At 49.8% G+C, this 25,424-nt stretch overlaps 1 protein-coding gene across 6 annotated transcripts in view; it reads right to left on the reverse strand.

The window, feature by feature from the left end:
* Positions 1 to 22,435, reverse strand: part of TNRC6A (trinucleotide repeat containing adaptor 6A) — a 183,172-nt gene extending 160,737 nt beyond the window's left edge. For 3 of the 6 annotated variants that reach the window (XM_066383393.1, XM_066383391.1, XM_066383392.1), the window contains exon 1: positions 22,185 to 22,433. The gene's annotated coding sequence lies outside the window, so the exon portion shown is untranslated. Of the gene's footprint in view, positions 1 to 22,184 lie in introns of all 6 variants that reach the window. The other 3 variants (XR_010751205.1, XM_066383396.1, XM_066383390.1) reach the window with 2 other exon arrangements.
* Positions 22,436 to 25,424: the final 2,989 nt, after the last annotated feature.

Consider the following 25,424-nt stretch of genomic DNA (forward strand, 5'->3'; position numbering starts at 1 on the left):
CCAGCACGCCTGGAGCTGGTGGGGACACCATGCCACCCAGACAGAGGAGATGGCTCAGGAACGGCACCCAAGTGCCATTTAGCAGGAGGGGGCACCCGGATGTGGAGTCAGGTGTAGCTCTCCTACTGGGTTACCTGGACCGTGAATATCATCAATGGGAAAATCCTACAGAAAATGCCTGCCAATGAGTGTTCAAGGGTTATTAAAACTGAAAAAAAGAGCCTGACCTATGGTGGCGCAGCGGGTAAAGTGTCAACCTGGAACACTTAGGTCGCCAGTTCAAAACCCTGGGCTTGCCTGGTCAGGGCACATATGGGAGTTGATGCTTCCTGCTCCTTCCCCTTCTCTCTCTCTCTCTCTCTCACTCTCTCTCTCCTCTCTAAAATGAATAAATAAATTTTAAAAAAATTTAAAAAAACTGAAAAAAGAAAGAGGTCTAGAAATGTCTATCAATAGGAACTCTTCCTTGGGATATTAGGAAGTTGTGAACTTGCTGGCTTTATATGCTTTCGCATCTTTTGAATTTAGATTGTTTTAAAAATTCACTTTTAAGATGGAAGAGAGAGACATGACTGAAAGAGAGGAGAGGGGGGAGGAGCAGGAAGCATCAACTCCCATATGAGCCTTGACCAGGCAAGCTCGGGGTTTAGAACTGGTGACCTCAGCGTTCCACTGAGTCACCAAAGGTCAGGCTGGAATTCTTAATAATAAGAACCATTGATTTAGTAGCACAAAGTTAAAGAATAACACGCCACAACTGAGTGGAATTTATTCCAGTACAGTAAAAAAAAAAATTGATATTTAAAAATCACAAAACTCGACATTTTATAAAAAAAAAAAATCACAAAATTAAAATGACAATAGAAGGCTGGCTGACGTAGAGTAGGCACTCAACTATCAATATTTCTTGAATGAATGAACGAATGAAAATCTATTACTATGTTAAATCATCCCAACTTGTCAAATAAAAAAAAAAATAACCCTACCATTTAACTAATAAAGGCTGTAAAAAAAAAAAAAAAAAAAAAAAAAAAAGGCAGCAGCAGCATTAAAAAGACATCAGCTACGTTCCTGATGAACACTCTTGGCCCATTTTCATCAACGTTCCGGAAGCCTGTCACTGAACCGCAGGCCTCTCCGCGAACCACTGCACCCTGCTTCTGCTTGGCGCCGCGCCAGGGGAACGGATTCCCCGAGGCGGTCGGCGCCCTACATACGGCCGAGTCCAATGCATTTGGACGGGGACCAATCAAGATGTACGGAATTAAAGAAGAGATGATAAAAGCATCTCAGATCAACAGTCAGCATCGTACTTAACAACAGAACGCCGAAGGAAAACCTTTAAAGTCAAAAAACGAAGCCAGGATGTGAGCTGCCATTCTTATACAGTGTTCCCCGCCCCCGCCCCCCCCCCCACCGGAAACGCAAGCAAAACAAACACACCGTGGAGACAAAGTAAGGCCGAGCGCTTGGAAATAACGAGACAAAACTGGTCTCTCCCTGCGTGTAACCCGAGAGAACCCTCCAGCAACTCTGAGAACTAATAACAGAGTCCCAGTAGTGTACGAAATAAACCCAGAAAGAGCACAATAGTTTCCCCCAACGGAACGTCTCCGGAACGATGGCGGATGCGGCTCGGAGGCAGACAGAGAAGGTACCGGGGCGGGTTCCACGAATGAGAAGAAGGAGCGCCCCCGTATTGGTGAAAAGTCAAGACTTGCAGCGGCAGAAACAAAAAGAAAATGCTGCAGGAAGAGGAAGAGTTCTAAAACGGAAACGGCGGACTATGAGGAATAAGTGACGCTCAGGGAGGCTGAGGTCCTCGGTTCGAAACCCGGAGGTCGCTGGCTTGAGCTCAGGCTCACCAGCTTGCATGGATTATCAACGTGATCCCAAGGTTGCTGGCTCAAAGCCCAGGGTCCCTGGCTTGAACCCAAGGTCGCTGGCTTGGGTAAGGGGTCTCTGGCTCAGCTGGAGCCCCTCAGTCAAGACACATGAGAGAGAGAAAAAAAAGACACATATGAGAAGCAATCAGTGAACAACTCAAGTGCCGCAACTATGGTTAATGCTTCTCATCTCTCTCCCTTCTTGTCTGTCTCTGTCTCTCTTCTTGCTAAAATAAAAATAAAAATAAATCACTAAAACAATATTTAAGATAAGTTGATTGACTTAGACTAAAACTAAACATTTAAAAACTTCTGGCTTAGTCAATAACTCCAGACTTACTAGGTTTGTAAATACTGTTCCAGTGCTTAGCAATTCTGTTCCTTGCATTTATAAGTCTGTCTTGTCAGATGTTTGAAGCACCTAAGAGAATTAAATTTGTAATTGTGGGTAAAAACACCCAAGCCAAGGAAATGTAATTGATCAAGTTTATAAGTGATGTTAAAGTTACAATTTAACATGGATATAAGAACAAATAAAAATTAGTTATACTGCAGGTAAGATAGAGCTAGGCTTAGCTTTATGATTTTTTAAAAATTATTTATTTATTCATTTTTAGAAAGGACAGAGAGAGGGAGAGAGAGAGAGAAGGGGGAGGAGCTGGAAGCATCAACTCCCATATGTGCCTTGACCAGGCAAGCCCAGGGTTTCGAACCGGCGACCTCAGCATTTCCAGGTAGACGTTTTATCCACTGCGCCACCACAGGTCAGGCCAGCTTTATGATCTTTGAGTTGTATATTAAAGACTTGGAGAAAACAAGCTATTTCCATCGACAACTTCAGTAAACTGAACATTAGTTAAAACACAAGTAACGGGAAGTGCACTCTTTTATGCACAAACTCCCAAATTTAGCTGCAAAAAATATGGCCGTTGCCCATGAGATGCCATCTGATACCAAGTCTCTCTGTTTTATTTTCTCAATCTTTTCCTCCTCTGTTCCAAAATTCCACGGAAGTGACAGAGAAATGTAGGTGTATCTTATGTGTACATACACATGCAAATTTTGCATAATGGATCCATAATTGCTAAAAAACAACAGAGTCCTATCAATAACTTAGAAACGGTGAGGACTTCCTGTAAGAGAGAACACAGGAGGGCAACACAGGATAGAGACACGGGACGCTGAACAGTCCTGAGGGAGGGCAGTTCTCCCGAGGGAGCCTGGGGAAACGGGTGTGACCAATGGGCTGAGCAGGTCCCCTAGCACAGTCCTGGGTGCAACCAATGGGCCGGGCACGCCCCCAGGACTGGGCGTGACCAATGGGCTGAGCCAGGCCCCCAGCGGGTTTAACCAATGAGCAGAGTGAAGCCCCCCCCCAGCGCGTGGTCTCGGGTGTGACCAATGGGGTCAGGTGGGGGGGGGGGGCAGCACAGTCGTCATGGTCATTAAATCATTAAATACAGGACCACCAGTGGCCTGGCTGTGTCAAAGGTCCCCTTCTGGCTGGCAGCTTCGGGAGGGTTCAGTCCCCAGGATAAAGACCCAGGGCTACTTTTTGAAGCAGTGAATGGGTCCTTTTCCTGGGGAAGGCTCTCAACACCCAAAGGCTGGCCTGGCTGGGAAAGCAGAGCCTTTCTGAACAGGGTCTGCGTAACAACAGGGGCTGAGGTTGGGGGGGCAGAGGGAAGGCGGTCTCCGATGCCTGCCCCCCCCCGCCCCCACACACACACACAGTACCCGGGCAGCTCGCCAAGGTGGGGCACTGCTGAGTGGCACAGGGGCTGCGAAAGAGGCTAGCAGGGCCCTGGGTGATCCTCAGCTCCCAGGAAGGCTAGAATGCCTCCCCCCTAGAATACAAGCTACCTGGGGGCGGGCAGTCCGGGTTACCTCTATCTCTTAAGAGTCCAGGAATTGGTGCCTGAAGGACTGGGACCTCATTTGCAAGGGGATTTCGGCTTCTCACGGCGCAAATTCCACAGAAAAGAAGTGGTGCGTCCTAGAAGCATAGTGTCTAAAAAAAAAAAGACCTAATAAAACGTATGGCTATCCCTAAATAAATGTGGACGTGCATGTTGTGAGGAAAACAACACTGGTGATGAAGATCTAGAACTAGAGTTTCATAAGATTTCCGTTGACGCTGGGCCAGGGAAAGGGCTTGAAAAGTATGTTATGGCTTGAATTGCTCCAGGGGAGGCAACAGACAGAGGCAGAGTACCTCAAGGTCATGTAGCGAAGGATACATCCAGTGTAATTCCCATATACTCGGTACTTGAATTCTGGATAACAAGAAGCAAGAGTTTGGATAGTGTAGTATATACCAGCCTTACTAGAAAAAGGAAGTGTTGAAATATACTCAGATCCTGAATTCGGGTAGAGAGAGTTGCCGTAGCAAATGTCAGATCATTGGAAACATCATCACATCAGCAAAAGCGCTGCTGTTGTTTGCAGTCGAACGTTAAAATATATAATATATGTATATGTATGTATAGTGGATTCAATTTATTTTGTTTTATTAAATTAGGAAGCACTAAGGCCTGACCTGTGGTGGCGCAGTGAATAGAGAGCACTGACCTGGAATGTTGAAGTCGCTGGTTCAAAACCCGGGCTTGTCTGGTTGAGGCACATATAGGAATTGATGCTTCCTGCTCCTCCCCCCCCTTCTCTTTCTGTCTCTCTCTCTCCTCTCTAAAAGCACTCAATAAGAATGACAGGATATTAGATAAAGTGGGAGATGTTTGGTGGCCCTGACTGATGGCTTTGTGTAGTTGGATGAGACATAAACCTAAAAACTGTTCAAGACCACTTTCAAAGGCGGGGAGGTTGGCCGCCCCCAATGAATACCCACTGTTTTCTGTTAGCACGCAGCCCTGGCAAGAACGCCTCCCTGGTCTCTGGCACGGGGGGCGGTTTTTAAACGTGCCCCCGAAGACGTCATGGGTTTCGCTCTCCAGAGAAGGAAGAAGATCCAGGGGCACGCGAGTCAGCACTGCTGCTGCTGCAGTCACTTGCATGTACCACAGTTTCCGTTTCCTGACATCTCACCCGCGGCTCTGAGTGATGACCTGTCCTGTTGGGCCTGGAATGAGGGGTTCAAGCTTTTCCAGCTACTGACCTCAGCATGTCGACACCCCACTGGAAACCGTAGAGATAACATTTCTGTACAACAACACTGGTGATGACCACAAAGTCCCGATGGGTGGTTTCTGGTCTTCCATGGCATTCTCGGCGTCATAAAGACACCTTGCCCTGGCCAGATGGGCTTGGTTGGTTTAGAGCATTGTCCCTAAGCGCAGAGGTTGCCGGTTCGATCCCCGGTCGGGGCACATAGGGGAAGAGATCGATATTCCTGTCTCTCTATCTCTCTCCCTCCCTCTCTAAAATCAAGAAAGAAACGTTTAAAAGGGGGGGGGGAAGACATCTTATCTCCTCTCTCATTTTGGTCGCTCACACACGTGCCTGCCCCTTGGACAGTGAGCCCACTTTCGGGTGGAAAAGCAGTATCAGCACCCGCCACCCTGCCATCCACTTCCCCACAAACACAGGAAAGACTGATTTCGTTACTGAGATTTGATGGCGCTGACAATTTTCATTACTTCTCCAATAATCAACATAGGATGCGCACTGCTCAAAGCAGGCGTCCCCAAACTACGGCCCGCGGGCCGCAATGCGGCCCCCTGAGGCCATTTATCCAGCCCCCACTGCACTTCTGGAAGGGGCACCTCTTTCATTGGTGGTCAGTGAGAGGACCACTGTATTTGGCAGCCCTCCAATAGTCTGAGGGACAGTGAACTGGCCCCCTGTGTAAAAAGTTTGGAGACCCCTGGCTCAAAGGAAGGAAAGCAGTGGACAGTGTAGCACTCACACACCACTAAGTTTGAGTAGCCAAGTGAGGTAGATGGCAAAAATGGCCCCAATTCTTCCACCTGCTTTGTACCCATGCCTTTTGTCGTATATCAGGGTGGCATCCCCTTCTCCCCCCCCCCCCCCGAGTTGGCCACGTGACCTGTTGTGACCCAATGGGATGGTAATGAATGGAACCCAAGCGGAGACTTGACACGTGCTTGCCTATTTGGGCTTGCTCATCCTTGCTCATGTGCTGGGCCACAGGACAGGCGTGGGCCGGCCGGCCAGCCAGAGGATAAGATCCCTGGGGTAGAGCTGCATGACCCCAGCTGTCCCGGCCAGGTCTATCCCAGACCAGCCAAGGGCACGCTAATACCCAGACATGTGAAAGAACCCAGCCAAGGGCAGCAGCCTGCCCGCATGACCCACAGCCCAGGCTGGCTTCATGGCCATGTGACCACTGCAGTCCCATAGGGTCCTGCGCTAAGAGAGGCTCCATTCTTGATCGTTAATAATCTCTGAGTAAGGGATGCAGAGTTTTATCTTGCACCGAGCTCCACAAATGACGGAGCCGGCCCTTCCATATCTCAGCGCTGGCCCCTGAGAGAGCCTCGCTGAAGTGGAGAGAGCTCCCAGCTGGCCTGCAGACTCAGGAGGTGAGTCAAGTCTTGTTATTTAAAAGACGTGGCTTGCCGTTGCTTCTGCATTCTTGTTGGATACGCAACGGGGTCCTCCACCGGCCGTCACCCCCTGTACGTTTCTAACTGGTACCTGGTCTCACAAAAAAAAGAACATCGGATTCATTGATCAATAGAACTCAAATGATCGACTATATCTTTCCCGTTCGTACATACACAGCTGAGTTAAGGAGCTGGTGTCCCCAACCCATGGTTTCGCTCGGCTGTGAAAATATCGGGCCGTCCTCATGACAATCAGAATAGTTCTGCCATATTTGTCTGTGTCTGTGCTGTGGGCGGGCAGACAACGCTCTCATTAGGTTGGCCGGTGGCTACCTTTGCTTTCTCTCCAAGCATTTTATTTGTCCCGCCTTAGAAGCTGATTTTATAAGCATGCCGACAGGACGGGAATAGAGCTCTTGTTCAATGAAACCCAGCTGTTCGGTATTCACGGCCACGCTTCTCATTCACACTTTTTTTTTTTTTTCCTCTGAGCGGCTCTGGTGAAATCATCGCATTCACAGATGCTCTTGTGCCAACAGGTCCTGAAGTCCCGCTCACTAATTATGCTTCTGAGCTGCAGTGTTGGTAGCATTGATTTTGTCATTGCGTTTGCAATTCAGGAAACCACCTTTTAGTCATTTCATCTACCTGTGTGCACCAGAGCCATAAGCCAGCATCATGGTAACCATAAAATAAACGCAGGTTCTATACACATAGACGACGCTGTGCAAATGTTATTGCTAAGACAGGCTACCTTAGCAACCGAATTTTAACTACGCCTTGTTAAAGAGTCTGACCGATTTGAGCCATCTGCACATTTGTCCATTATTAATGAACATAATGGTATTTGATAACGGCTCCAATTCAGAGTTCAAAAATTCTTAAGTGGTGGCGCAGTGGATAAAGCATCTACCCGGAATGCTGAGGTCCCTGGTTCGAAACCCCCGAATCGCCCAGTCAAGGCGCATATAAGAAGCAACTACGAGTTGATGCTTTCTGCTCCTTACCCCTGCCCCCGCGTTTCTCTCTCTCCTCTTTCTAAAATCAACAAATAAAATCTTCTTTAAAAAAAGATTTTTTAATTCTTTTTTTTTTCATTAAGTGAGAGTCTGGGAGGCAGGCAAGCTCCCGCATGCGCCCCAACCGGGATCTATCAGCAAGCCCCCTTTCCAGTGATGCTCTGCCCATCTGGGGTGGCTGCTCTGTTGCTCGGCAACCAAAGCTATTTTAGCGCCTGAGGTGAGGCCATGGAGCTATCCTCAGCATCCATGGCCAACTTTCTTGAACCACTTGAGCCATGGCTGCAGGAAGGGGAGAAAGAGAGAGAGAGAGAAGAGCAGGGGTGGAGAAGCAGATGGTTGCCTCTCCTGTGTGCCCTGACCAGGAATCGAACCCAGGACTTCCACACGCCAGGCCTATGCTCTATCTACCACTGAACCAACCCTTTAAAAAAAAAATCTTAAGCACATTCTTTTTCATTGTTTATGCCACTAAAACTGCCAAACTACTTGAGAGCCATTTGTTTTACAGACAGATTGATCACATTTTAGAAACAATGAATTAAACCATAGAGCCCGAACTCTTTCACATGGTAGATAAATCCTTTCATCATCTTAGCCCTCGATTAGTATGACAATGACAGTGTTTATTTACCGGGGCCTTACATGGTCCTAGGTGACCATTCTCAGCATCACAAACGGATTCCCTCACAAGCTCACAATCACCTGGGGAGGTGGGAGGTGAGCATCCCAGTTGCCTGTGAATTTACAGATAGGCAAACGTGAATGAGGCCAGCTACTTGCTCGGGGTCACAGAGCCTGCCAGAGGCCAATCAGGAATCTGCCCCCAAGCTGGTCTCACTCCTCAAAGCCATTTGACCTGCTTCCCCAGTCCGCCCCTCGGGCCCTTGCTGCATCCTCTCACGGACACGCGCGCCCCCCGTGCGCCCCGGCTGTGCCCCACGGCCTCCGTTACCCAGTGAGGTGACCTGCTGCTTGTGTCTGTGCCCGGCTTGTTTCCTCTGTCTGGAGTGTTCTCTCTCCTTTCTCCCCTTGTCACCTTGCTGAACTCTCACTCCCCCTCCACGAACGACCCCGTTCAGGAGTCTTCTCTGCGAAGTCGTTCCTTCCGCCCACTTCCTAGGATTGTTCTTCTGCCTGTAACATCAGCCCAAATTTTTATGTCTTTCCAGTCTCCGGACAGAGACACACACAGGTGTCTAGAGTGACAGCTGAGTGATGGAGAATGACAACACGACAGAACATAATTTACTACATTGTATCGACCTGTCCCCTGGCTTGCCATGAGTCAGCTCTGCTTATTGACTTATGCCTCAATTAATAGGTAATTCCCTACCGACAGTGTTATTCTCAGGTGGCGGGGGAGCGGAATGAATTCTGATTGCGTCTATAATCACAACTAGTTAACTTCATGAGGCACAGAGGATCTTTTCTCTGTGTTAGCCTCTTCTATTTACTCTCTGAGAGTGAGACCCGTGATAATGATAACGTTTTAAATTCACTATCTCTGAGAGATCGTGGGGATAGTACTTATGGATACTTGGAAACCACAGCTCTCCCAAGGTGACAAGAATATATCCTCAGATCAGCTGTAATTAAGAAAGCTGTAAGTGAGCCCGTTAGCTGTATTCTTTCTGAGGAGAATATAGAAGGCAGAGGCTCGGAGCAGGGGTCTCTAAGCTCTTCTGAACACTCACTATCGCAGCCGAGACGCTGTGTCTGCGCCCCTGCAAATGTGGGCTGCTTTTTCCCCCCTTCTTTTCCAAGTGAGAGGAGGGGAGACAGAGAGACAGACTCTTGCATGTGCCCTGACCTACTGGGGTCCACCTGGCAACCCCCATCTGGGGCTGATGCTCTGCCCATCTGGGGCCCATGCTCGCAACTAAGCTATTTTTAGTGCCTGAGGGGGCGGCTCCAAAAAGCCCGAGGCTAATGCACTCGAAACAATCAAGTCACGGCTGCGGGAGAAGAAGCAGGCACAGATCCTGGCCTCTGAGCCAGAAAAAGGTGGAACACAGATAAATCAGGCAGCAGGAGAAGCCAGTGCAGTTCTGGTCAAGGCCAAGGCCGAGGCCACGGCCAAAGCTGAAGCTGTTCTCATCCTGGCTGCGGCTCCAACACCAACAGCGGAGGTGCAGCCGCCTCCCTCGCCGGCTGTGGCTGAGCAGTGTGCAGGCATGTTCTCCGGACTGGCCGAGGATGCCAACGCTGTCCTCTGTTGGACTTCAACCCCAGTGATGTCACCACTCTGGTGGCTCAGGCCAGGGCTGTGTTTGGGGCCCTCACCAGAGCCCCGGTGCCGGAGGCCTCGGTCCCCAGTGGGAACAGCAGAGACGTCCAGGGCACTGGAGCGAGTCCTGGGGGGGAGCTTGACGGGGCCAGACGGAGCTCAAGGGCTGGGTTTGGCCCAAGAGGCTGGGGACGGAGAAGCAGCCCTCCCAGACTCTGGCTCTAGCCTCCCTGCTGAGATTTTGGTTACTATTATTATTTTTTTTTTATTTGGAACTATAATCATGTAATAAACTTGCCAGTGGCAAACAAACAAACAAAAAAGATGTTTATGCAATCCTAGGGGTAACCACAAAGCAAAACCGGACAGTAGATATATTAATATATACAAAACTTGATAAAGAGAAAGGAACCAAGAGACCATCATCGATTCACAAAGAAAGATAGCGAAAGAGGAGGAAAAAACCAAACTGAGAAATTGCACAGGCAGTTAAAAAAAAACAAAACAGTAAGATGGCATTAGTAAGTCCTTACCTAGCAACGATTACTTTAAATGTAAACAGATGAAATCCTCCAATCAACAGGCAGAAAGTAGCTACTGGGTTAAACACTCAAGGCCTGTCTCCACGCTTCTGACAACGGTCACACGTCAGCATTAAGGGCACACACAGGCTCAGAGTGCAGGGGTGGAAACATGTATTCCATGCAAACGGAAACCAAAGAAGAACAAAGTCACACTTACATCGGACAGAATGAACTCTAAAGCAGGCATCGAGACAGAGAAGGTCATTGTATATAATGATAATGATAAATTGTTCATTCATCAAGAGGATAGAATAGTTGTAAACATAAATGCACCCAATATGAGAGCCCCTAAATATATATAATGAAGTAAATGCTAATAGATCTGAAGGGAGAAACAGACAACAATACAATAATAGCAGGGAACTCTCATAGCCCATTTCAGTAACGGACAGATTATCCGGAGAGCAAATTAAGGAGTAAACTCTGGACTTGAACTACACCTAAGATGGAGATGTAGTCATACATAGACGGAACATTCCACGCAGCAGCAGCAGAATATGCATTCTTGTCAAGCACACATGGAACAGTCTCCAAAACAGAGCATACGCCAGGTTGCAAAACAAGCTTGGCCAATGTAAGATGATTGAAATCATAACAAGTATCTCCTCTGATCACAAGGGCATGAAACTAGAAATCAGTTACAAGAGGAAAACTGGAAAACTTACAAATATGTAGAAATTAAGCAACAGACTCTTGAACAAGCAATGAGTCAGAAGATATTGAAAGGGAAATATAAAAATATCTAGACACAAACAAAAATGGAAACACTACACACAAAAAAGGAATAGGAAGCAGCAAAGCAGCTTGAACAGGAAAGCTTAAAGCCATAGCCCTGGCCAGTTGGCTCAATGGTAGAGCGTCAGCCCAGCATGTAGATGTCCTGGGTTTGATTCCCGGTCAGAGCACACAGGAGAAGCGACCATCTGCTTCTCCACCCCTCCCCCTCTGCCATTTCTCTTTCTTCCCATCCTGCAGCCAGTGGCTCAATTCATTGGTTCAAGCATCAGCCCTGGGCTCTGAGGACAGCTCTGTTGATTGAGTGTGTCAGCCTCAAGTGCTGAGGATAGCTCAGTTGATTCAAGCATTGGCTCCAGACGGGGACTGCTGGGTGGATTCCAGTTGGAGTGCATGCATGCAGAAGTCTTTCTCTCTATCTCCCCTCCTCTCACTTTAAAAAAAAATGGTGAAAAAAAAAGAAATGACAATGAAAGCACAAGCAACAAAAGAGACAATCAGTAAGTAAGGCTACATCAAGCTAAAAGCTTCTACACAACAAAAGCAAAAATCAGCAAAGTAAAAAGGCAACCAACAGAGTGTGAGAAAATATCTTTAAAACATCTATCCGATACAGGGCTAATGTCTAAAGCTATATAAGGGACTTGTACGACTCAACAGAAAGAAAAAGAAAACAATTCAATTAAAAATGGGCAAAGACCTGGCCGGTTGGCTCAGCGGTAGAGCGTTGGCCTAGCGTGCGGAGGACTCGGGTTCGATTCCCGGCCAGGGCACACAGGAGAGGCGCCCATTTGCTTCTCCACCCCTCCGCCGCGCTTTCCTCTCTGTCTCTCTCTTCCCCTCCCGCAGCCAAGGCTCCATTGGAGCAAAGATGGCCCGGGCGCTGGGGATGGCTCGTTGGCCTCTGCCCCAGGCGCTGGAGTGGCTCTGGTCGCAATATGGCGACGCCCAGGATGGGCAGAGCATCGCCCCCTGGTGGGCAGAGCGTCGCCCCTGGTGGGCGTGCCGGGTGGATCCCGGTCGGGCGCATGCGGGAGTCTGTCTGACTGTCTCTCCCTGTTTCCAGCTTCAGAAAAATGAAAAAAAAGAAAAAAAATAAAAATAAAAAAATAAAAAAATAAAAAAAATGGGCAAAGAAGTTGAATAGACATTTTCCCAAAGAAGACACCCAAATTGCCAACAGGTACATAAAAAAATGTACTCAAGCATCACTAACTGGGTAAAAGCAAATCCAAATCAGAATAAACCACCACCTCACACCTATCAGAATGGCGATTCTCTAAAAGACGAGAGACCAGCACTGGCGAGGATGTGGAGACCACGGAGCCCTCCGGCCCCGTTGGTGGGAACGCAGACTGGTGCAGCCACCGTAGAACGCGGTATGGAGACATCTCAAAAAATTACAAGTAAAACTACCACATAATCCAGCAATTTTGCTTCTGGCTATATATGTGGAGGAACTAAAATCACTATGTCAAAGAGATATCTGCACCCAACCCATTGCAGCATTATTCACAGTAGCCGAGCCAGAGAGACAGCCGGAATGCCCGTTGATGGATGAATCCAGACTGCGGCATGTCGGTACAATACACATTATTCACCCAGAAAGAAACAGGAGTTCCACCTTTTGTGACAACACGTGTAGGCCTAATGACTTTTGTGAAATAAGTCAGAGAAAGACAAACAGTGTTTGTCCTCTCTCCCAGGTGGCATCTAAAAATTTGAACCCCCGGACATAGAGAGGAGAATGTTCGTTGCCAAGGGCTAGGCTAGGAGGTGGGGGAATGGAGAGGTGTGGGCTCCAGGGTGTAAACTTCCAGCTGAGAGGACGCCTCCTGGGGATGGAACGTACGTACTGCATCGTGTCCGTAAGTAACAATACTGTGTGATACTCTGGAAAGTTGGTAAGAGTATATCTTAAATGTTATTACCTCACACACACATACACACACACTCACAAAAATGGTAATTACATCATGTGATGGACATGTCAGCTCATGCTATGGTGGTAATCATGCCACTATATATATATGTGTATCAAATTACCATGTGTACACCCAAATAAATTCAATAAAAAGAAAACAGACAAATCACCACACATGTACACCTTAAACTTACATGTTATATGTCAATATGGCAATAAAGCAGGGGAAAATAACAAAGAAAATGAATAAAGTATACTACACTAAAAGAATAAAGTAGAAAAATTATGTTATAATCTCAAAAGATGCAGGAAAAGTATAATAAAATTAAAAAAAATTTCACCAGTCACCATAAAAAAAAAAAAGCCAACCCACCTCTGAGCAAAAAAGAAAATGAGAGGAAGTTTCTTAATCTGATTAAAAAAAAAAAAAAAAAGGGCCCTGGCCGGTTGGCTCAGTGGTAGAGCGTCGGCCTGGCGTGCAGGAGTCCCGGGTTCGATTCCCGGCCAGGGCACACAGGAGAAGCACCCATCTGCTTCTCCACCCCTCCCTCTCTCCTTCCTCTCTGTCTCTCTCTTCCCCTCCCGCAGCCAAGGCTCCATTGGAGCAAAGATGGCCCGGGCGCTGAGGATGGCTCCATGGCCTCTGCCCCAGACGCTAGAATGGCTCTGGTTGCAACAGAGCGATGCCCCAGATGGGCAGGGCATCGCCCCCTGGTGGGCGTGCCGGGTGGATCCCGGTCAGGCACATGCGGGAGTCTCTCTGACTGCCTCCCCCTTTCCAACTTCAGAAAAAAAAAAAAAGTTCAGCAAACACATTACGTAATTGTGTAACATCGAATGCTTTCCCTTTGAGATCAGAATGAGACAAGGATAACTGCTTTTTTCTCCTGTGCTGTATTTGAAGCCAGAGTGGGTCGAATGAGGCAACAAAAAGAAATTACAGGGTATAAAAATTGGAATAAAACAAAATTGACTTGCAGGAAACAATCTGGCATTTTTTGTGTGAAGTTGAACTTAGGCATACTCTGAGATTCAACATTTTCACTTCTAGATATCTACCTAGAGAAATTCCTGCATGCGTACACAAGACACGTACAAGAATGTTCGTGGCAGTATTCGTTACAATACCCCCAAACTGGGGCGGGGGCCAAACGCCCATCAAGAGTAGAATGGATAAATAAACTGTGGCACGTTCAGAGGATGGATGACTCCACATCGGTGAAACCCATGCACAGTAGCTAGAAACTTAAATGTGGGTGAGCCTCAAAAATAAAATATTGAGCAAAATAAATGTCACAGAAAAATATCTGCGGTATGAGTATCTTTACAGACAACTCAAAAATTTGCAAAACACAAACAAACCCCACAATACCCTAAATAGTATATCGCTTAGGGAAGTACGCATACGTGATAAAATTAGCAGAAATTTATTTATTTATTTTTACAGAGGTCAAAATAGCATCTACCTCTAGGAAAGATGAACAAGGATGCGATTAATGGGCTTCCGAGACACTGGGTGGTTGTTACAAGGCTACTTTAATGCCTCAGTCTATACATATATATTTTATATATGCTTTATGTGATGTGTTTCACCATAAAAGTGTTTTTCAAAAGCAATTCTTTTCAGCTCTAATGACCAGTTTACAGAAAACACAAAGGGGATCGGAACATATAAAAATGCACCATGACCAAACAATCACCAAAGACTAGACTCTGGGAAAATTTAGAGGACAGATTGTCTTGTTTCTTTGATACAAAATTTCCAGGAAAAACAAGGAGATAAAGAAGGAGCCTGGAATTACAAAACATAAAAGACAAATTAACCAATTGCCATGCAGGGACCTTGTTTGGACCCCATTCAAACAAACAAATTACAAATTACATATCATAACAATTGCAGATACGCGAACATTAACTGGATATCTGAGGATAAGAAGGATTGATTCTTGATTCTACTGGGACGAAGTGTTGGTACAGTGGTTATGTTTTGAAAGGAGGGGGGTGATCCTTGTCTTTTAGAGCTAGTTAATGAAATATGAATGAAATAAAAAAATTAAATTAAATCAGTTTAAGATTTGGTTCAAAATAATTCTGGGTGGGAGGGTTGGTATAAAGAACACAAGATTGCCTGACCAGAGGTGGCACAGTGGATAGAACGTCGACTTGGGATGCTGAGGGCCCAGGATTGAGACCCTGAGGTTGCTGGCTGGAGCACGGGCTCGTCAGATTGAGCTCAGAGTCGCCGGCTTGAGCATGGGATCGTTGACATGATCCCAAGTTTGTTGGCTTGAGCCCAAAGGCCTCTGGCTTGAAGTCCAAGGTCGATGACTTGAGCCCAAGGTCGCTGGCTTGAGCAAGGGGTCACTGGCTCAGCTGGAGCCTCCAGTCAAGGCACATATGAGAAGCAATCAGTGAACAACTAAAGTGATACAACTCCAAGTTGATGCTTCTCATCTCTCTCTCTCTCTCTCTCTCTCTCAAAAAATAAAAACAAACAAAAAAGGAATAAAAAACAAACAAAACAAAACAAAAACCCCACAGGATTGTCTGTTAGTTGAAAATTACTGAAGCTAATGATGGTATATTAGGTTTCATGAAATTTTAACGTTTGAAATTTTGCATTTTAAAAATTAAAGTATGCCTGACAAGTGGTGGTGCAGTGGATAGAACATCAACCTAGAACACTGAAGCAGGTTCGAAACCACAAGGTCTCCAGCTTGAGTGTGGGGTCACTAGCTTGAGCGTGGGTTAAACCCCATGGTCACTGGCTTGAGCCCAAAGGTCACTGGCTTGAAGCCCAAGGTTGCTGCCTTGAGCCCGAGGTTGCTGGCTTGAGCCCAAGGTTGCTGCCTTGAGCCCGAGGTTGCTGGCTTGAGCCCGAGGTTGCTGGCTTGAGCAAAGGGTCACTGGCTTGGTTGGAGTTGCCCTCCTTCCCATCAAGGCACATACGAGAAGCAATCAATGAACAACTACAGTGCTACAACAAGAAGTTGATGCTTCTCATCTCTCTCCCTTTCTGCCTGTCTTTCTCTCAATCAATCAATCAACAAACAAACAAATAAAAACTCAGGCAATAAATGAAAACTTTTGCTAAATTGAGATCTGTTTTGAAAGGCTTATTTGGGGTTCATTCCCTTCTCACCTTGCCCAGAACAACACCCTTCTCTCCCACGAGACAATCTCAGTCATTGCCGGTCAATCTTGAGCATGCATGTGGCTCGCCCGGGGATCTGGTTGAACTGCGGACTGACGGCAGCAGATCTGGGCTGGGGTGTGAGGTCCTGCATTCGTCGCAGGCGCCCCCGTGAGGCTGAGCGCAGACCGCCTCTAAGAACGCAGGTCTTCCCCTCCTCAGAACCTCTGTCCCGCGGAGCCTACCACTTCCGCATCCTCCATCACTCCTTCCAGGCTCATCTTGGAAGAGAGTCTGCAGTTTATCTCGGCAAGCACACCCTTGTCCACCTCTCCACCATCTTGGCCCTTTTCTCTTCTGCGGAGATTGTCCAGCAAACCTTTAACCTGAAGGCACGCTCCCAACCCAGGTGCGTGAACCCATGCACTTGAACGATGCTGGAGAACACAGCCCATTACATTCCCCCCCCCCTCTCTCTCCCCCTAAGGGGCCCACAGCCTTACTTCTTTGCTCACAGTGCTTCCTTCTACCTCTCCAAGATGACCGGCTTTTATGATCTCCTCTTCGCTCTCCCTACGTCTTTCTCTCTCGGCTCATGGCCATGCCTTAGACTTCATTGTAAAAATAAAAGTTGACAGGGAATTCTTCATTCTTTCAACACCAAATACACAAGCTTTCACCTTTCACCTATCTGCTCTCTTATTTCCTGTGATTCCTTCTTATATAAAATTAAAATATAGCATAACCTGTTCGTTCACACACACACTTTGGGTCCTGTTTAATCTCCCTTTCAACCAGACTGCTCCAACAGTTTGCAGGATCCACACCAGGGGTGGTCAGCCTTTTTATACCTACCGCCCACTTGTGTATCTCTGTTAGTAGTAACATTTTCTAACCGCCCACCGGTTCCACAGTCATGGTGATTTATAAAGTAGGGAAGTAACTTTACTTTATAAAATTTATAAAGCAGAGTGACAGCAATGTAAAGCATATAATAATAATTACTTACCAAGTACTTTATGTCGGATTTTCGCTAAGTTTGGCAGAATAAATCCTTATAAAACAACTTACTATAGTTAAATCTATCATTTTATTTATACTTTGGTTGCTCTGCTACCACCCACCATGAAAGCTGGAATGCCCACTAGTGGGCAGTAGGGACCAGGTTGACTACCACTGATCTAGAGGCTCCTGATAGTATTGATTTTTCTTTTTTAAGCAAATAAAATCAAGATAGTTCCTTGACCCTGACTCACAGCTCAATACTGCCTGATTTCTGTCTTTCCGTTTACAGTGTCTTGACCTTCACTCACTCCTTAACCTGCTCCAGTGTGATTTCCATTCCCACCGCGTCACCAAAATCGCTCGCGTCAAAGTCTTCAGCTGCCTCTGTGCTGTGGAGTCAGGTAGACACTCTCCTGTCTTCAGTTACCTCAGCGTTTCGGCACTTTCCCCAGTAGACAGAACGCCTGCTCGCTCTCTGCCCTTTCCTGCGCCCCCTCCGCCTGCCACCCCCAAAGTGGTCCAGCCCTCCGCTGCTCCCTCCGCCTTAGGAAAGAGTCTTATCAATCAGGCTTCCTTCATGTCTCTCTTTCCTTCAACTTCTATCAAAACCCATCAGCAGAGCTTGTCCTTTCCACCTCCTAGACCAGTGGTCCCCAACCTTTTTTGGGCCACGGACCGGTTTAATGACAGAAAATATTTTCACAGACCGGCCTTTAGAGTGGGACGGATAAATGTATCACGTGACCGAGACAAGCGTCAAGAGTGAGTCTTAGACGGATGTAACAGACGGAATCTGGTCATTTTTTTAAAAAGAAAACATTGTTCAGACTGAAATATAAATAAAACGGAAATAATGTAAGCTTTTTATTCTTTCTCTGCAGACCAGTACCAAACGGCCCACGGACCGGTACTGATGCGCGGCCTGGGGGTTGGGGACCACTGTCCTAGAGCATTTTTTCCGATCCACTCCCATTTCCTCTCCACTATCATTATGTTAAACTAAGTTGCCTCTTATTTTCCCTGAAAGCCATCTACGTCCTCCCCTCGGGGCCTTTGCACACGCTGCGGCCTTGCCTAGAACCTTTAAAACCCATCCTGAGGTTCGCATGGCCCAACTTTCATTCTCCCGCAATAACCTCACAGGTCTTCCTGGACTTCCAAGTCCTTCCCAAATACTCAGTGGAAAGAGAAAGAGACATTTCTACACCACGTTCTAGACACCCTACTGATTTATATCTACAAAACCAATGCTCAGGCTCCTGCTTGCTCTAAGCAAAAAAACAAAGTCTGATACACAACCAAGTCTAAGTTCATCTCCCATTAGAGCAAAACGGGTACCAGATTTCCTCTTGGCTTTTAGTTCCTCCTCGAATAACGGAAGAAACGACCCTGCGTCTCCGTTTCAGTTCATGGAGGAGAATGGAAAGAGACACACACAATGTTTTGGAGCTCCTGCGGTCAAAAGGTGTATCTCTCCCTCCCTTGACCACGTCACTTGTTTAGGCCAGTTGAACGCTAGCAAACATGACACTAGCAGATGTTTACGAAGTTCTTATGCATTGAGGCTCCCCCCCCCCTTTTTTTTGGTATTTTTCCAATGTTAGAAGCAGGGAGGCAGTCAGACAGACTCCCGCATGCGCCCGACCGGGATCCACCCGGCATGCCCACCAGGGGGTGATGCTCTGCCTATCTGGGGTGTTGTTCATTGCAACTGAAGCCATTCTAGCGCCTGAGGTGGAGGCCATTCTAGCACCTTCAGCGCCCGGGCTAACTTTGCTCCAATGGAGCCTTGGCTGCAGGAGGGGAAGAGAGAGACAGAGAGGAAGGAGAGGGGGAGGGGTGGAGAAGCAGATGGGCGCTTCTCCTGTGTGCCCTGGGTGGGAATTGAACCTGGGACTTCCACACACCGGCTGACACTCCACCGCTGAGCCCACCGGCCAGCGCCAGGGCTCCCCCTCTCTTGCAGCCTTTGGCACCCACCCAGCCACCGTATGAAGCAGCGTGGACTAGCTGCACGGGTGAACCCAGGCAGGAGTGGAAGTACTGTCCCAACCAACTCCCAGCATAAGGAGGTATAAATGATGGCTGTTCTGAGCCACCAAGGTTTGGGGTAGTTTGTGATGTAGCAAAAACCCAGAGACACCTCCTGAAGAAGTCTTTTTATATTGCAAACCCATTGGTGCTCCTTTTCTACTCGAAATGCTTTAATCAATCATTATTCATTGGTCCTGGGTCAAACCCGAGTCGCTTAGCCACGCCCACGGAGACCCCCCCACATCCTGGACGGCCTCACCTCCTCCTCGTACGGGCCCTCTCCCACGCCGTGCTCCCCCAGGGGTCTCAGCTTTTTCCCACCTCAGGGCCCTCACACACGCTCTTCCCTCTGTCTGGAATGCTCTTCCCTGCTTTCCACCTGCTTGACCCCTGCTCTCCTCTCAGGTCACAACTGAAATAGAACATCCAGGGGACTGCACTGACCAACTCTTCCCTGTTCACCCTCCGAAAGGCGCGTGTCTCTGGTTCGATGTTCTCAGGACGCCCTGCTCCTGCCCTCTCTTAGCAGACACCCCAATTCGAAACCCTACCTTGTCCTGTGTGACGGTATGTTTCACAGCCACCTGCGCCGCTGGGTTGTAAAGATTATGAGAATAGGACGTTCTATTCACAAATGTAGCCCGAACTCCGCACACGACCTGTCACCTGGTAATGCGGAGAGACCTTGTTCCAGGCAGGTCACCATAGTGGTTAACTGAGGCTTTGGAGGACAGAGGTCTGGGCTCACATCCTAGCTCTATCACTTACTGGCCGAGCGACGCACCTACCTGCTTTGTGCCTCAGTTTCCCCACCTCTAAAATGGGGGTAAAAATAGCACCGGCCGGTGGGGCTGTTGGGTGGATTGTGTTCAATACAGGTGTCAATTATTACTTGCCAAACGACGTCAACATACTTGGGTGACAGCAAACCAGAAGCTCCTGAAACAGCCCACATCGCCTTCCCGTGTGGGCTGGGGCACGGCTTCGATTACATCCATACTCCTGTTTATACTGCTGTAACTGCCCTTTCTACCACCTGATGCTCCCCTCGCTGAGCCAACAAACATCCCCCCCAAGAACTCCACAGTTCTGATGGCCCCGAGGAATACGCCGCTCCCTCTCACGGCGGAGGCACACAGCGCGCATGCCCAGCAGGACCTGGGCCTGAGCCGCCCGCACAGTCTCGGGCAGGGAAACGTTTTACAGGGGCCGCTGAGCACGTCTCCGGTCACTACAGGGGCTGCTCTCAGGCTCTGGACAGAAAGAACAGAAAAGCTATGGGTTCAACAAAAATAAGCTTAAAAGGTGAAGGGGAGAGGGAACCCTAAGAAAAAGAGTCGGGGAGAAAGAAAAGGTGGGGGGTGAATAAAAAGAGAATGGAGAGAGGGTGGAGAGGAGCAGGTGAGAGGTCAGAGGGACTGAGCAGAGAGACCCAGAGGAGCGAGATTGAGTGGGGAGAGTGAAAGAAGGGAGGGAGGCAGGCGGGGAGGGGAGAAGGAGGGGAGAAGGGGGAGAGGGGGGAGAAGTAGGAGAGAGAGGGGAGAGGGAGGGGAGGGGTGGAGAGGGAGGGGAGGGGTGGAGAGGGAGGGGAGAGAGGGGAGGAGGGGAGGGGGAGCAGGAAGGGAGAAGCAGGAGAGAGGGGGAAGAGGGAGGGGAGAGGGAGCAGGAAGGGAGAGGCAGGGGAGAGGGGGGAGAGGGAGGGGAGGGGGGAGCAGGAAGGGAGAGGCAGGGGAGAGGGGGGAGAGGGAGGGGAGGGGGAGCAGGAAGGGAGAAGCAGGAGAGAGGGGGGAGAGGGAGGGGAGGGGTGGAGAGGGAGGGGAGGGGTGGAGAGGGAGGGGAGAGAGGGGAGGAGGGGAGGGGGAGCAGGAAGGGAGAAGCAGGAGAGAGGGGGAAGAGGGAGGGGAGGGGGAGCAGGAAGGGAGAGGCAGGGGAGAGGGGGGAGAGGGAGGGGAGGGGGAGCAGGAAGGGAGAAGCAGGAGAGAGGGGGGAGAGGGAGGGGAAAGGAGAGGAGGGGGAGCAGGAAGGGAGAAGCAGGAGAGAGGGGGGAGAGGGAGGGGAGGGGGGAGCAGGAAGGGAGAGGCAGGGGAGAGGGGGGAGAGGGAGGGGAGGGGGAGCAGGAAGGGAGAGGTAGGGGAGGGGGGGAGAGGGAGGGGAAAGGAGAGGAGGGGAGCAGGAAGGGAGAGGTAGGGGAGGGGGGAGAGGGAGGGGAAAGGAGAGGAGGGGAGCAGGAAGGGAGAGGCAGGGAAGAGGGGGGAGAGGGAGAGGAGGGGAAGCAGGAAGGGCTAGGCAGGGGAGGGGGGAGAGGGAGGGGAAAGGAGAGGAGGGGAGCAGGAAGGGAGAGGCAGGGGAGGGGGGGAGAGGGAGGGGAAAGGAGAGGAGGGGGAGCAGGAAGGGAGAAGCAGGAGAGAGGGGGGAGAGGGAGGGGAGGGGGGGAGCAGGAAGGGAGAGGCAGGGGAGAGGGGGGAGAGGGAGGGGAGGGGGAGCAGGAAGGGAGAGGTAGGGGAGGGGGGAGAGGGAGGGGAAAGGAGAGGAGGGGAGCAGGAAGGGAGAGGTAGGGGAGGGGGGAGAGGGAGGGGAAAGGAGAGGAGGGGAGCAGGAAGGGAGAGGCAGGGGAGAGGGGGGAGAGGGAGAGGAGGGGAAGCAGGAAGGGAGAGGCAGGGGAGGGGGGGAGAGGGAGGGGAAAGGAGAGGAGGGGAGCAGGAAGGGAGAGGCAGGGGAGAGGGGGGAGAGGGAGGGGAGGGGGGAGCAGGAAGGGAGAGGCAGGGGAGAGGGGGGAGAGGGAGGGGAGGGGAGCAGGAAGGGAGAGGCAGGGGAGGAGGAGAGAGGGAGGGGAGGAGGTGAAGAGAGAGGGAAGAGGGAGAGGAGAAGGAGGGGAGAGGGGGTTGAAAGAGGGGAGGGAGAAGCCCCTTCTACCGCAGCAGCGTTGCAGGCAGCCAGCACTGCCCCCCCAGGAAGCCTGCGTAGTTCGGGGCTGTGGGCTACAGCGGCCCGGGACGGGGACGGCCGTGGGCACTCTCCTCGCAGCGCGCCCCACCAGGATGTCCGGCGCGCGCTCAGGAGGCCGTCCAGGGCAGCCTGGCAGATAATTGCTGCGAGTGCTCCGTAACTTACCAGCCGGGAGTCAGTGGGCTGCAGAATGCTGGGCACAGCTTCGGGGGGCGGGGGCGGCAGAGGGGCCTGGCCGCAGGTCCCCGGTGCGCACAGCTTAGGGGCTGCACGATGACAGCTCTCCGGTGCAGCCAGGCTCCCACCCCCAGGTAGGGAGAGCCAGCCCGGAAGGCCAGGGAGAGAAGGGGAACCTGCTTGTGTTTTTGTATTTAAATTGTTTTTGAGCCCACGTAGCCCTGAGAGTCACATGCTGCCTCCAACCTCACCGGAGTCGTCACATGATACAGGTCCCCATCATGTGATGAGACCAATCTGCCTCACTTCAGCCCCCACCCCCCCACCCCCACCTCCGGCTCCCAGACTGACAGCTCAAGTGTTTCTGGAGAGGCGCCCCCTCTCCCCCGCCCCCCCATCAGCGATGGGGGGGGGGGATGCAGATGGAGCACCCCCCCCTCCAAGCCCGCGCCGGGCTCCATCCTCCCTCTCCCCAGCCACTGCGACTTGGAGGGGTGCCAGGCTCATTTGAATGCCAGCCTTTGTGAATAACTCCAGTGTCGCCTGCCACTGCAGGGCGTTGGAGCTCACACCATCCCGCTGCATTCTGGAGAGCCCAACCTGGTGCCTCCCCGCGCGCGGTGTCCACGCCCCTCCTGAGCGGTGGAGGGAGGGGGGGGGGGCGGGACTGTGGGCTGCGGAAGGGGACAGAGCTCCTGCCGAACCTTCTAGTCCTTTCCCTCCCAGCTGCAGTAGAAGCCAGGTGGGGCCCTCTGCTCTCGGATTAGGTTGTCTGCTCCTCACTCAGCGGCCGCAGCTCTGCTCTGTGTCTGCAGTTCTCTCTCTGTTTCTCTCTCTCTCTCTCAACACAGTGAAATCGATTTGGTTTTTTTAAAAAAAAAATCAGCGAGGCTTGTTTCCTCGCAACGTCGTCACCTCCATTTCTCATTTATTCATGGACTCAAGCGATCTTTAACTAGATGAACGGCTGGCAGAACGCCTGCGGCGTCGCAGTCCCGGGCTGGGCACCCAGGAGGGAGGCGGGGAGGGTGCGGAAGGTGTTCAAGAGACGCATAGAACAAGACGTCTGACCTTGAGGTCCATACACGTTGTCTGCTAGAAGCGGCAAAGCCGTAAACAAATCTGAGGGTCAACCAAAGTCAGGCAGGCAAACACAGAAATCCTGTATTTGTCTACACGGGGACTTCGTTCCTCCAGCCCTCCCCCTTTACCCCCATTCTGCCCAATATGGGAAATGCCACCCAGTCACTTCCAAACAAACTCATCGGAGTGATTTTTTTTCTCTGCTTCAGCTTGAAAGCCAAGTTACAGAATTCTCTTCAGTCAGGCCACACCCTACGGTTGATGCTCAGCTCTGATACACTAGTAAACACACGGTATGGACCGTGTCCCGGAGGAGGGGATAGTCTGATGGTCACTCTGCCGTCTCGGGGTCTGTCTGAGTGAAGGAGGGTTGTGTTTCCAGACTTCTGGGCAGCGGGAGGTATAAAACGCCTCTGTTCCAAAGCAGAGGTTTTGTTCTACACCCACCTCCACAAGAGCAGCAGAGAAGGTAGATGTGGCAGAGAAGGTAGATGTGGCAGAGAAGGTAGAAGCAGAGAAGGTAGATGTGGCAGAGAAGGTAGGTGTGGCAGAGAAGGTAGGTGTGGCAGAGAAGGTAGGTGTGGCAGAGAAGGTAGATGTGGCAGAGAAGGTAGAAGCAGAGAAGGTAGATGTGGCAGAGAAGGTAGATGTGGCAGAGAAGGTAGAAGCAGAGAAGGTAGATGTGGCAGAGAAGGTAGATGTGGCAGAGAAGGTAGGTGTGGCAGAGAAGGTAGATGTGGCAGAGAAGGTAGATGTGGCAGAGAAGGTAGAAGCAGAGAAGGTAGATGTGGCAGAGAAGGTAGATGTGGCAGAGAAGGTAGATGTGGCAAACACCTGGCCTACTCCAGAGCCCGCCTATCTTAGAAAGATGTACGCCATTTTCTAGTCGGGGATTTTTTGATCACTTGGGGTGGGACACATCCGAACCAAAATAGCACCCCTTGGAACTTGGCTGTTGCCAATTTCTGAGTAAACTATGCTAGACATTCTGAAAAGGGAAAAAGAAACAGAAAACCAGAGAGGTAAGCACAAGAGTGAAGACTGTGTCCACCCCGGGGGACCGGTGCTGGTTGGGGACGTGGCAGCCGTAGGACTGGACCCTCAACAGGTGTAGGAGATAGTGTCGGGTGCCTGGGAGAGCTGAAACTGAAATTTCTACCTCAACGTAGGGCCCTTAAAGTATATCCCCCGCGAGGGACCCGGGTTCGATTCCCGGCCAGGGCACATAGGAGAAGCGCCCATTTGCTTCTCCACCCCCTTCCTTCCTCTCTGTCTCTCTCTTCCTCTCCCGCAGCCAAGGCTCCATTGGAGCAAAGATGGCCCAGGCGCTGGGGATGGCTCCTTGGCCTCTGCCCCAGGCGCTAGAGTGGCTCTGGTCACGGCAGAGCGACGCCCCAGAGGGGCAGAGCATTGCCCCCTGGTGGGTAGAGCGTCACCCCCTGGTGGGCATGCCGGGTGGATCCCGGTCGGGCGCATGCGGGAGTCTGTCTGACTGTCTCTCCCCATTTCCAGCTTCAGAAAGAAAAAGAAAAAAAAGTATATCCCCCGTGAAAAGGTGGGACAACAACAAGAAGTTTACCTTTATATCCAGAGAGACAGAGGAGCGTGTATGATTTGACCTAAATTCTGGGTCAAAGAAAAAAAAAATGACCCTTCTAATAATTAATAACCAAAGCCTGTCCTCGTGTGCCCCTGATATTGAAATGTACACGACCTTCCTGATTCAGGAATACCGAACGTAAGAAAACATGAAGAACCTCAGAGAGGCAAACGGAAACCTGACTGAGAGGCAAGTGCCCCAAACCCAGGCCTCACAGAATGTCCAACAAATTAAGTTCCTGTTGCAAATGAGTTTATAACCAAAATTATCCAGCACCCATTATAACATGAAAAGCCCCAGAAAACAAAACAAAAGAGCATGATTAGATCCTGTAAATTTTATGTGATAAAACAGTCAGATGTAGACTATAAAACCTGGAGAAACCACCAAAATAACATAATTAAGAATCATCGTTACTAAGCCAGTAAAAAATGAAATGGGATAAAAAATATGTATTTCATCTGAAAGAAAGGAAAAAAAGGAAAAGGGGGGAACAAACAACAGGTTATTTTAACCTATCCACATCAATAATGACATTAAATGTA

Source organism: Saccopteryx leptura, chromosome 4 (genome assembly GCF_036850995.1).
Source record: "Saccopteryx leptura isolate mSacLep1 chromosome 4, mSacLep1_pri_phased_curated, whole genome shotgun sequence".
Lineage (NCBI taxonomy): Eukaryota > Metazoa > Chordata > Mammalia > Chiroptera > Emballonuridae > Saccopteryx > Saccopteryx leptura.